General features: G+C 30.7%; 1 protein-coding gene across 1 annotated transcript in view; it reads left to right on the top strand.

The window, feature by feature from the left end:
- The first annotated feature begins 12,103 nt into the window (after positions 1–12,103).
- LOC134692930 (uncharacterized) overlaps positions 12,104–12,281 on the top strand; it is a 51,539-nt gene continuing 51,361 nt past the window's right edge. Inside the window, exon 1 of the mRNA XM_063553570.1 lies at positions 12,104–12,220. The gene's annotated coding sequence lies outside the window, so the exon portion shown is untranslated. The remainder of the gene's footprint in view (positions 12,221–12,281) is intronic.

Here is a 12,281-nt window from a genome sequence, read left to right as displayed (position 1 = left end):
AGATATGTGCTAAGCTTGTTTAAAAAAAGATTAGCAGCCCCTAAGTGACAGCCATAAGCAACTAAAGTATCGACATATCTTTTCATCTTTGGCTTTGATATATTTTGGGTTGAACTTCTCATTGGAACTTTCATATTTTTCAACTATTGATTGACTCCATTACACATTATAGCATATAGATTGGAATCAAACGTATATCATAATTGTTGTTTTTTTTTTATTTCATACAAAAAGAATATAAGAAGAAAATTTCAGAGTTTATTTTTAAGCAAGTATTATTACTCTCAAGTTTGTATTTCCTTTCGTCCTCATTTAACATGTTTAAATAATTTCCGTACATCTTGTTTCAGGCCATGTTGGTGTATTAAAATTGCCGTTTTAAGCAACAATAATAACAATATATTATAATCATATCTGTTGACTGCAGACCATGTCCATGCCAGACTTCAAAGAAACTGCATGAAATTGTTCATTAATAAACCCCAACATTATCCAAATGACTTATTTAAATCGATAAGAATACGGATAGTTTTGAGTAAATGAAAATAGAAGTTTATGAAGAGTCTGTCTTGGCAAATCTTCGTTGTATATACCCCATTGTGAAAATGTTATTCTGTAAACATTTAATTTTCACCCCTTTTTTCTCTAATCTTCAAAAAGTTAGACCACGCATTTCTCTAATCTTCATTTTTGTTTGCCCGTTATTCTCTAATCTTCATTTTTAAGGGCATTATTTTTTAATCATTTAACCCAATCAAAACCCTCATACGAACCAGAGCATGATCTGTTTTCAACATGAGAGTTCATTACTCCTTTGTTTGGGATTATAGATGAATAGTATCGTTCCTTATGCATTCATTCGAAAGTATTTTTTTTTTACTTAAACATATAAAAACATTTAAACTTTAAAATCTTGACGAGTTTTAAATACATTTTTGTAATTTTAATTTAGGTCAATGCTATATACCAGACTTCAAACTTTAGTTCAAAGGTCATTTACATGGCCTAGCAGTTTTCTATTGAAAAATATAAGGTATCATGTTTAAAATTTTGATTCAAAATACAACGAGTTATTTTAAATCAATCGCAATGTAAGGTACATAATACAATTATAAATATAGAGGTTTGTCCGCATGAATCACAAAATATATTTTTAAGGATCTAATGCGGAGTCCATTGTGTTAAAATTTAAGTTATATTAAATAACAATTAATAAATATGTGATGACAAATGCAATACTTTATTTCGAGATATATTTTTACAATTTTGATTTAGCTTAATGGTAAAAACCAAACTTCGAACTTTAGTGTAAATGGAATTTGCATGGTCTGTCAGTTTTCTATTGAAAAAATATTAGATATCATGTTTAACATTGATTTGAAGAACAACAAGGTATGGCAATGTAAGGCACAGAATACAATCATTAATATTGGGGATTTTCTACATGAATAACAAACTATCACTTTGCAGTTCAAAATGCAAAATCAGTGTTGTTAAAAAAGAAATTATATCAAATAACATTCACTTCAATGATAAATATCTGATGGAATTATAATGGACATCCTTAAGCATTCATTTCATCATCTAAGTCTCATTTGATTCTGGATAAAGTAGTTTCAGGTAAGCATATAATGTTTTGTTAACATGTTTAATCAATCTTAAAAAAACATGTGTTCAATGTTTTCAATATCTTTAGATCTCAGACCACGCGCCATTTTGCGAGGGTATTGAGACACCGACGCATCGTATTTTTCATTCAATTTGTGATTTGTGACTGTAACATTTTAGTTAGTCTTCCCAATAATTCTGTTGGGTCAGCTGTTGTATAAAACTTATATAAAATCTATAAAATAAAAAAAAATGTACCATGTTACATATAAACCGTAAATGAACGGTAGTTGAAATTCTGCATTTGTAATAATGCTTTCACAACAAATAGCTTTATGTGATATATAATGTTATAAACGTTTAAAACAATTATAGGTTTAAAAAAAATGCGATTATATCATGTATATCAAAAGATCTATGTCATTTATTTCGAAGTTCATAATTTCGTCTTTAAATTTGTTTTTGTATTATCATATAATCATTTGTGTAAAATTCCGAATCATTTGTGTAATCCGTGATCATCTTGCTAAATTTGAATCGTTATGCTTTTAATAAGAATGACAAAGATGGAACACGATATGTTTTTTTAGAGCATAAAACACATATACCTACTTCAACACATACAATTCAATTCAAATCAAATCTGTATTGCCATAAAACTACATATTTATAGTATGTGACACAACATAGCAAAATGAAAATAAGAAATAACAACAAGATCATTAGTATACACATTAAAAGTAAATGTTTTAAGAGTCCACTGTCCTCAGTTCCATCGACTGCTTTAAAAAGTATCCTAGCTTATTTACCTCAATGTGTGAAATTTGGTTAAGTATATATGTTATTTTACCTGTGTCATTTACATTTTTAAAGTGGATATTCTCATGTATCAAAAAATCAAAATAAACTTTTCTATTATTATGGTTTCAATTACAATACATATACATACAGATCGATAAAATTCGTCAAGTCGACTCAATGAAGGGATCACAGTTCCATGCGTATTTTTTATAAGGATAAGAGTTTATTTATACTATCGTAATTGGTAGTATCTTGAATGTGTATTTTTTAAAACCTTGTTGTTGGTCATACAAGGCCAACATTTGAAACGTATATAGGTCATTTTTACATACATTTGCTTTTCGCAAATGGTTTCCAAACGACTGTTTACAGTTCATGATACATGGGTTGTTTCAGGTTCTAGAAAAGGAATTTTATTTGGTGGTCCTCAATGCTCTTCAACTTTGTATTTGTTTGGCTTTTTAACTATTTCGATCTGAGCGTCACTGGTGAGTCTTATGTAGACGAAACGCGCGTCTGGCGTATAAAATTATAACCCTGGTACTTTTGATAACTATTTATGGATTCCAGTCCCTAAAAGAGAGCTCTTACCTCCGTCATCTACTTCTGCAGTTATATATTGATTCGTGTGTTAATATCTGACCGTATATTTCAAGCAGAATAGAAATACCAGGAACCAGATTTTCAAATTGCCTTTAAACCACACGCATAAAAAATATTTATCCCCTTTAATATTTTATATTCATTTAGACGTCCGACACACATTTGTCATAGTTTTTAACACATTTAAAAAAAACAATTATTTTTACTGAAACTGGATTTGTGAGGTCATAACTCGTTTGTTTTTATTATTTTCAGTATGCTTTAATTCCAGTGTTTCCTTCCTTTAAAAAAACAACAACACTTGAACTTTAAGATCTGGACGATTTTTAAATCATTGGATTTTAAAGTTTAGATTTATTACCTACATTACATTACATCTTTGTCAAACTTTAATTCAAATATCATTGCATGGTCTGCTAGTTTTCTATTAAAAAACAATATCAAGTATCCTGTTTAAATTTAAAATACACACAGCTATTTAAATATTTCATCATATATAGTACATACAAATATAATAGTTATTGGTGTTTGTCTTTAGGAATCACAAAGTATATATTTTTTTAGTTCAAATGCGGAATCTGTAGTAATAAAAATAAAAGTTGTATTAAATTACATTCACTATACTGCTGACTTCGTGATGCTATTGCGCAGTGGACGCTGTTTTTCCTAGCCAATAACTTATAATGAACAAAATAAATTATACATTTTTGTAGTATTTAATTCTTGATCTAGCAGTTTCATTCAAGTATATGTAGTTTAATAAACATTGTCATTCTCAGTTTTATATATCTTAAAAACTTGTTTTTAATATCTTTCAAACGTAACGTTAAACAAAAGACAATCACACGATTTTACTAAATGTGTGTACTCAATCAATTGAATTGATCGTTTCTGTTCTTATGTCAGTCTAAAAACCTCCTGCTGCATCCATCTTTACTTTTAAAGCTACGGCAATAATTCTGGCCCTTCAGTGTGTTGCTTCTTCTGAAAAATCTAAGTTTGTCATATGTCATGATTCGCTATCATGTCGTCAAGCAATACAAAATATCAAAATTAAAACCCCGTTAATTCTAACAATCTTTTACACTACTGGACGAAAAAACAACTGTTCATACCAGTAACAGTCGTTGTACGACTGTCTTAGTCTGTAAAAGACCAGTAATGACTGTCAAATTGTCATATTTCGTTGCAACAGTTTATTTATGTCTGTCCCAACTTTTCTACGGGTTGTGAAAGTCAAAAAATGCTACCATCAGTCATTTCAGAACTGTTGCAGTGGTTTACGGTGTTGTCACAGTCAAAATCTATTGATTACAGTCTTTCTAATAGTTGTGGCAGTTGCATAATGTCCGTCCCAACCTTTTAATAGTTGAGACAGTTAAAATTTGTTTGTGTCAACTTTTCAGACGTTGATGCAGTCAAACAATGTTTGTCACAACGTTTTTAGAGTTGGGACAGTCGTTTAATATTTGTTACAACTTTCTAAGAGTTGGCACAGTCATTAAATGTTTATAACTACTTATAAAAGGTTGACACAGTCATTAAATGTTTATAACAACTTATAAAAGGTTGACACAGTCGTTAAATGTTTAAAACAAACACTTCATAGGTTGATACAGTCGGTAAATGTTTTAATACAAATATTTTAGCGTAACGGTAGTCGGCCATCAGTGTAAAAAAAATCACGTCTCACCCGGCTCTCAAAATTTGATTTTGTTGTGAAATAGTCCATTACTTATACTATTATCGTCAATTGTGCGATTGTAAACTTGTTTTGCTGTTTATTCATTTATTTTGCGATCGTTGTTTGTCTTTTGTCGTTTTCCATTTATTGCCGTAGCATTGTCCGTTCATTTTAGGCAGTCATGTGCGTTTGACTTTAAATAATCCTTCTGATATCCTTACTTTTTATTTTATTATATCGGTTTTATAACATTTTCGTTCATAACTGTTTTTAAAAACCAGAAGCTTTCGTTTAAAATAGAGTTTTAATATTATTGCAGAAGAATGAGAAGATGACAATGAATTCATTCAAATTTATACCTGACAAAGATTTGATAAATTCTGCGCAATAGAAAAATGTACAAGGGTGTACCTAAATTTAAAGATTATGCCTCAGTTACCAATATTGTACAGCATAATAAAACAGTTTTAATTCGAATTACACCAAGAAGGACATTTCCGATGATTAAAATAAATAATTACCAAAACCTGTCAAGTTTCATTAAAAACGGAAAACAATTCTTCACCGTAAACGATTTACCCTCTTTAATTTTTTGTCGGCAAAAAACCATGGACCTCAGGTCGGCAAACTATATTTTTACACAGGTAACTACAGATGTTAGACCACATGTTCAATAATCTTAGCTGGAAATTACAATCGGTGAGTAGAAATTATCAATATTTTATAGCATGTCTATCGAATAATCATGGATTCATAATTTTGAAGGGAAAATGTGCACATTTGTCGGCTTACAGACCTTACAATTTGTTCTCATTGGCGGATCCAAAACGGGGGAGGGTTCGAACACATTCCTTTTTTTTTGGCCGCTCAATGCATTTGAATGGGGACATATAGTTAGACCCCCACTTTTTTGTCCTGGGTTGGACCCCCACTTTTTAAAATGGCTGGACCCGCCACTGATCCTACGGAATCTATATTTAGATACCGTCCGAAAGGCTATATCGCTATGAATCAATGTTCTATATTACCACACTCATGCAAAGTTGCATATTCCAGCGAAAATATAGGCTTTGAGCTTCAATGTTAAAGATGAGCATCATAATAAATCATTGAAAGTCATAAAGGACACCGTTCCCCTCCCCTATTATCATGTGTATGTCATTTATTCTCTCAATTATTTTGCATACATCACCCTGAGGCCTGAGTGGAACACATAAAAGGTTTCTCTACATCTTCCCCTTTTTTGTGGGAAAAATTTGGTCGATTATATAGGGAATCACTCAAGCATGACTGGATCTGTGCCCCTAAGGGCAGTCGGCAACACTGTCCCTTATGAAAAGTTCTGGATGTGCCACTGACCTATACATCATGTAGTGTACATATTGAATGTTAATGTTTTGCTAACTCGGGTCCTAAATTTGCATGAAATACTTGTCACTGGACATTTTATAACCAACAACCAACCGATCTTTACATGTACGTATCCATATTAATGTGTTTCTTATCATGCTTATGCTGGATTACTAGTATTTCCCTGGTTTTGCTTTATCAGCTGATAGTTTTTGTTCGATTAATAATGCATTGTGATGTCACAATTTCAATAAATAAACATGCATAGTACAAAAACATATGATTTGATGCTTTAAAGGGTCTGAAAAATAATAAAGCATCTGCTAATGATAGCATTATTAATGAATATCTTAAGCATTCTTTCAGTGTTATGTGTGATATTTATGTAAAACTATTTAATGTAATTTTTGATACAGGTATTGTACCCGAAGAATGGTTATGGGGCGACATAATTCCAGTGTTTAAAAATAAAGGGGATAAATTTGATCCAAAGAATTTTAGACCTATCACCATAATAAGCTGCTTTGGGAAACTTTTCACATCTGTATTAAATAACAGATTAAATAAATATTCGAAAGAATATAGCTTAATATGTTATTATTCGGCAGTTTATTTATTTCAAAAAATATTCGTGTATTGAAAAATTTGTGTAAATTAATTAGAATTATCAATACAGAAGTATGTTCTCCAGGTTGATCAACAATCTCTCATTCTAAATGTTGCTCGTTTTTGTGCAAACTTGTCATGCGCAAAATCTGTATGTTATTGTATGTAAAAATATCTTTCTTTGTACCATTTACTTGGTTTTATAAGAAATAAAGAATCTTGGTATGATAGGTATTAATAAGAAATTATTATATACATGATGTAGCTAATATACAAATTAAGACACAATAGTTTATTGCCCTGGGGGATGATATTTAATCTGTCATTGGTATAATGATATAATTTTATAATAATCTTCACAAATTATCATGATTAAAATTGTCCTCTTCAAAATTGTGATAGCTTTTTCAAAACAAATTATAATTTAAGAAAAATATTAAACTGCAGGATACTATTATTTTGGATATAAAAATTCATATTTTAAAAGTAATTTGAATATTGATTTATTAAAATAAAATTGGGTAAATGACTAAATTAAATAAACAAAAAGTGTTGTCTGAGCTGAAAAGCATTATTTAATGCAAGCTGTAATAAGAAATGAATAAGTAAAAAGTATTCAGGGTAACACAAAAGATGTAAAAATTATTAAACTCAAGGATTTAAAACTTTAACTGGGATGGTTAAGTCTTGGAACAATATGTTTACATCACAAAGGTTTATTCATTATATGCACTGGACAAAGGTAAAGTTAATATTATCTAGTACATGTATAGTAACAGTGCATTTGTTTATTTATTTTATTTTTTTCATTCCTTCAACTTTTCTTTGTCATATTTGTAGTATCAATATATTTCATATTAAATTATAAACATAATTAAAATGAACAAAAGAAATAACCTGTTGTGTTTTAAAGAATTGATGAATTAAAAGTATGATGTGAGCCTCAAAAAGACAGTAACCCTTCAATGAAAGTACACATACACACTTAAAAAATCATTAATGCAGGGAAAAAAGACAACACTATAAAGAATTTAGACCCCCTTAACAGATTTATTTTTCTTAATAGTGACTTGAAATTAGAATTGTATTAGTGCTAGAATTTCTCAGTCAATGACATGAGAAGTGCTATACTTTTATCTAGGTAAATACAGTTATTGTAATTAACTTTCTTATTTTTGCACAATGTATATATACATGTAGTATTATATATTTATTATAAGTTAAACATTTACTGTACTTGAGTCTAAATGTATATTTTATTTTGTAGAATCATACTGAATATGTATTGGTTTGACCATGATTCCCACTTAGAATATGATGCCTGCTAGTACATGTGCACTTTGATGCATAGGAAATGTAGATGTCACTGAGTCGCTCGTACAGCTGCAAATTGTGAAACAATGGATTAATTCATTATTTAATGCTAGTTATCTATTGTTTTTGAAAATTGTGAATATGGCCTGCAGCATTATTCCATGATGATGTGGTGATGTTCTGAATAAATTGGACAAGAAGAAAATTGTGCCTTTTACAAATAGGAAACTTACAAATTGTATTACATGTTTTAAAGGAGGACCACATTACTGGTGGACTAATTACCTTGGATTATCATGATCAATTGTGAATTTGAAATAACACAATTTCGTAGTTGCAGTGAATATTAATAGTGCAATCATACATGTACATTGTTTCTGAATTCCATGAATACCCATGCCGGATAATTATTCATTTGAGATTAGCAATTTGGATTATGAAAATGCATAGTTTCAGTGAATAGTACTAATAATAGTGCATCATATCTGAAGTCATAAATACTTTTAATTAGTGGATAATCAGTCATTTTAATATAACAACAATATGGATAATGTGAATTTCTAGTTCCAGTAAAATTTACAAAACTGTACATGTATATCACATCTGAAGTTTATTTTGGCATTGCAATTGTTAACTACCGCCAGCATGTCCAGGGTGTGTAAAAAGATCTTAACCAACTATGAGGGTCTCGTACAGTCCGTGTCAATTATTTAGTGTCAAATGACTGCTTGCTGTACTGAAATTATTAAAGTGTGAATTAGATATAAATAAAAATCTTAATTAGCATTATTAGTCATGTTAGTGGCCAAGTATTTGAAACAAATAAACCATGCATGTACTTTAAAGTATAATTTTATTATCCCAGTACATGCACATAATGCATGCAAGAAATATGTATTACAATCTGGCAGTGGCTAAAGCGTACCGTTTTGTATTTAAGCTTCACCAGATACATTTTAGAAGCTGAAAAGCGTAGATACTTCCTTATGTTATGAAGTTTCTGTTAGTGATTTGTACATTGCACTTTACCTATATATAGTTTTCATGGTACACTACATGTACAAAAAAAATATTATTGTCTGAACAGTCACAGTGAAATACACTCTTAAGTCTTAAATGTGTAACATATGTATATTAAATTAATTGAGTTATTGGATTATTTTTTATGGTATCTTGAAAGGTGTGCATGTCTCATTGTCTGTCAGGCAGGGTTGGCCTGATCCTGACTTCATTTCATGGATCAGTGATTAAGGTTACTTCAGTTACATGTAATTTGTCAAGTTTGTTTCTCGCACATGTTAAATACTACAAGCAGTAGGAAAAATAGGTCAACTTTATTTGGTGCATGAAATGAGTGTAAGGTGGCTTTGTCGAATTGCAAGACTTACATCAGACTTTGACCTCAATGAAAATGTCATGGTTCATTGAACAACGCTTAGTTTTTGTGGTTTGATCTACATGTTTTTCCAAATGTTTCTCAGATGCTACAATATAAACTAGTCTACATGTACATGCATGACATGTATAGGATCACTATTTCTAGCATAAATCACTGAATTTTGGGTATGAAATGTCAGTTTGTAGGGTGTACATCATCTGTCTGGCATGGTTAATTTGAGAGCAACTTCATTTTCAAAGGTTTATGAAAATTGAAAGTTTGTGTGATACTGGTACATGTAGTAAAACCTTCATACGTGTAGGTAAAGCACACATAACATTTCAGCATTTGCACAGTCACTCTTGTTAACATTTGACAAGAGTGATCATGTCTAGCAGATTGATTATACAGATGTACATGTAGCTGCTTTTTGATAACAAAAGTCTGACAACTATTACATGTATTAACAATTGTTATAATTCATTTGATAATACTTGGTATTGTAGCCTTGTATAACATATAAAAAAGAAGATGTGGTATGATTGCCAATGAGACAACTATCCACAAAAGACCAAACTGACACAAACATTAACAATTATAGGTAACCGTACGGCCTTCAACAATTAGCAGAGCCCATACCAAATAGTTTGCTATAAAAAGGCCTCAATAAGACAATGTAAAACAATTCAAACAAAAAAACAAACGGCCTAATTTATGTAAAAAAAATGGATGAAAAACAAATATATATAACACATAAACAAATGACAACTACTGAATTACAGGCTCCTGACTTGGGACAGGCACATACATAAATAATGTAAGAGGGTTAAAAATGTTAACGGGATTCCAATCCTCCCCTAACCTGGGACAGTGGTATAACATGTATACTGTCATGACTGTATGATAAACAGAATAAGGAGATGTGGTATGAATTTCAATAAGATAACCATCAACCGTTAACAAAGTGATGTAATTGTTAGTAACTGTACATCCTTCAACAATGAGCAAAATCAGTTCCGCATAAGTGTGATAATGAAAAACCTCTAACAGGCATAGCCATATTGGATGATGTAACACGACGTAAACAAGTTTAGATGAGAAACCCAAGTTTGATATTTATACCATGTATATAAAAGCAACATTGATACGTCAGTGATGACAAATATATTGTGGTAACCAAAGACTTGTACTATAATAGTTGTCATTAGTTGATCATCTGCCCTTATTCGTGTTTTTTTTCTAGAAATTTATATATCTGCTTTTGAATTAATGCCTTCTATATATTTATCCCAAGATGTTTAAAGCAACATTTTCCCATTGTTTTCTATTAACACAATAAGCACTACAAAGTCATACATGTATAACACACTAAACCATTATAGGTCAATGTACGGCCTCAGGCGCAGATCCAGAGGGGGGTTCGGGGGTGTCGAAAAAGCGAGACTAAGCGATCCTACTTTGCGTTGTCAGCGGCTGTGGCGGCGTCCACAAATATTCACTCTGTGGTTAAAGTTTTTGAAATTTTAATAACTTTCTTCAACTATATTGGATTACTTCCAAACGTGAACTGAAGCTTGTTTATGATCATAAAATAGTATCCAGAAGTAAATTTTGTAAAAATAAAATTCCATTTTTTCCATATTTTACTTGTAAATGGACTTAGTTTTTCTGCGTGGGAACATTACATACACTCTGTGGTTCAAGTTTTTAAAATTTTAATAACTTTCTTAAACTATCCTGGGTTTGTACCAAACTTGGGCAGAAGCTTGTTTATGATCAAAAGATAATATATATACAGAAGTAAATTTTGTAAAGTCGATTTTGTTGTAGACAAACATTTTTAAAGTTGGGACAGTTACAAAAAAACTGCAGCAGTGAAATTTTACAACTGTTACAACTTTAACAAACACTATCAGTCTTAGAACGACTGTTACTGGTATGGACAGACGTTTTATCGTCCAGTAGTGTTAGTACGTAATGAGAAATTTGTTTTTGGTATTTATAAAAGAAATTAGAATATATTACAAACCACTCCCTTGAATAACAAAACAAATGCTAGTTGTTTTTGAGTAATGATTCGATGTAACATTTTGAAAAGACTGCCTTTTGTCACTTGAACATTCTAAGTTGCTAAGACAGGCCATCACTCAAGAAATTTTACGTCGCCATCATGAGCTGATTGGCCATAATGACAAACAAATCATATCTGATATTCTTCCTCAGTCATAATAACCTTCCATCTTTACCGAACTGAACAAAGAAATAACACGACGGGAACCGTATACGGTGCAGGAAGTGCTTACCCCTCCATAGCACCTGATTTCACTCCCGGTTTTTAGTGGAGTTCGTGTTGTTTCTTATTTATTATTTGTAACTGTTGATGTAAATGGATTTTGGTTTTATGAGTCTTTGTTTACTCCTTGGTTTTCATTGTTATTGTCCTATATCATTCCTTCAGCTTAATGTATAATCATTTCTTCTCCACAATCTAAATGGGTAGATGTTTGTAAATTTCGATTTAAAAAGACAAGATATAATTCTATTGATCATTTACATTTATGTTCGTGTTAGTCAATGTTTAAAAAGAGTCGTCTGTGTTCTTTTGTATCCTTATAACACACTTCAACAACAAAACAATACAATTTAGGTTCACAATTGGTAATTGATATGGGTATTTATAGAGTTGGTGACGATCACTTTCATTCTCTTTCTCGATCATGTGATCTTAATTTCCACGGGTAAAGTATGTGGGCCTTCAAAATTCAAAATGGCGAAAAAAGAGAATAATGTAGTTTTATATTTGACATGTTTGGGATATTCTATTCACTGATCCATTCGGTGTGTACCAAACCAAAAGAGATAGAATACTTCAAACAGTAAGTTTTGTTTTAAATAAATCAAAAATATTTTAAAATTTTGTAAATGTGTTTCTGAGTA

Source organism: Mytilus trossulus, chromosome 12, assembly GCF_036588685.1.
Source record: "Mytilus trossulus isolate FHL-02 chromosome 12, PNRI_Mtr1.1.1.hap1, whole genome shotgun sequence".
Taxonomy (NCBI): Eukaryota; Metazoa; Mollusca; class Bivalvia; order Mytilida; family Mytilidae; genus Mytilus; species Mytilus trossulus.
The sequence above is the reverse complement of the archived record's forward strand: the minus strand, read 5'-3'. Positions and strand labels throughout refer to the sequence as shown.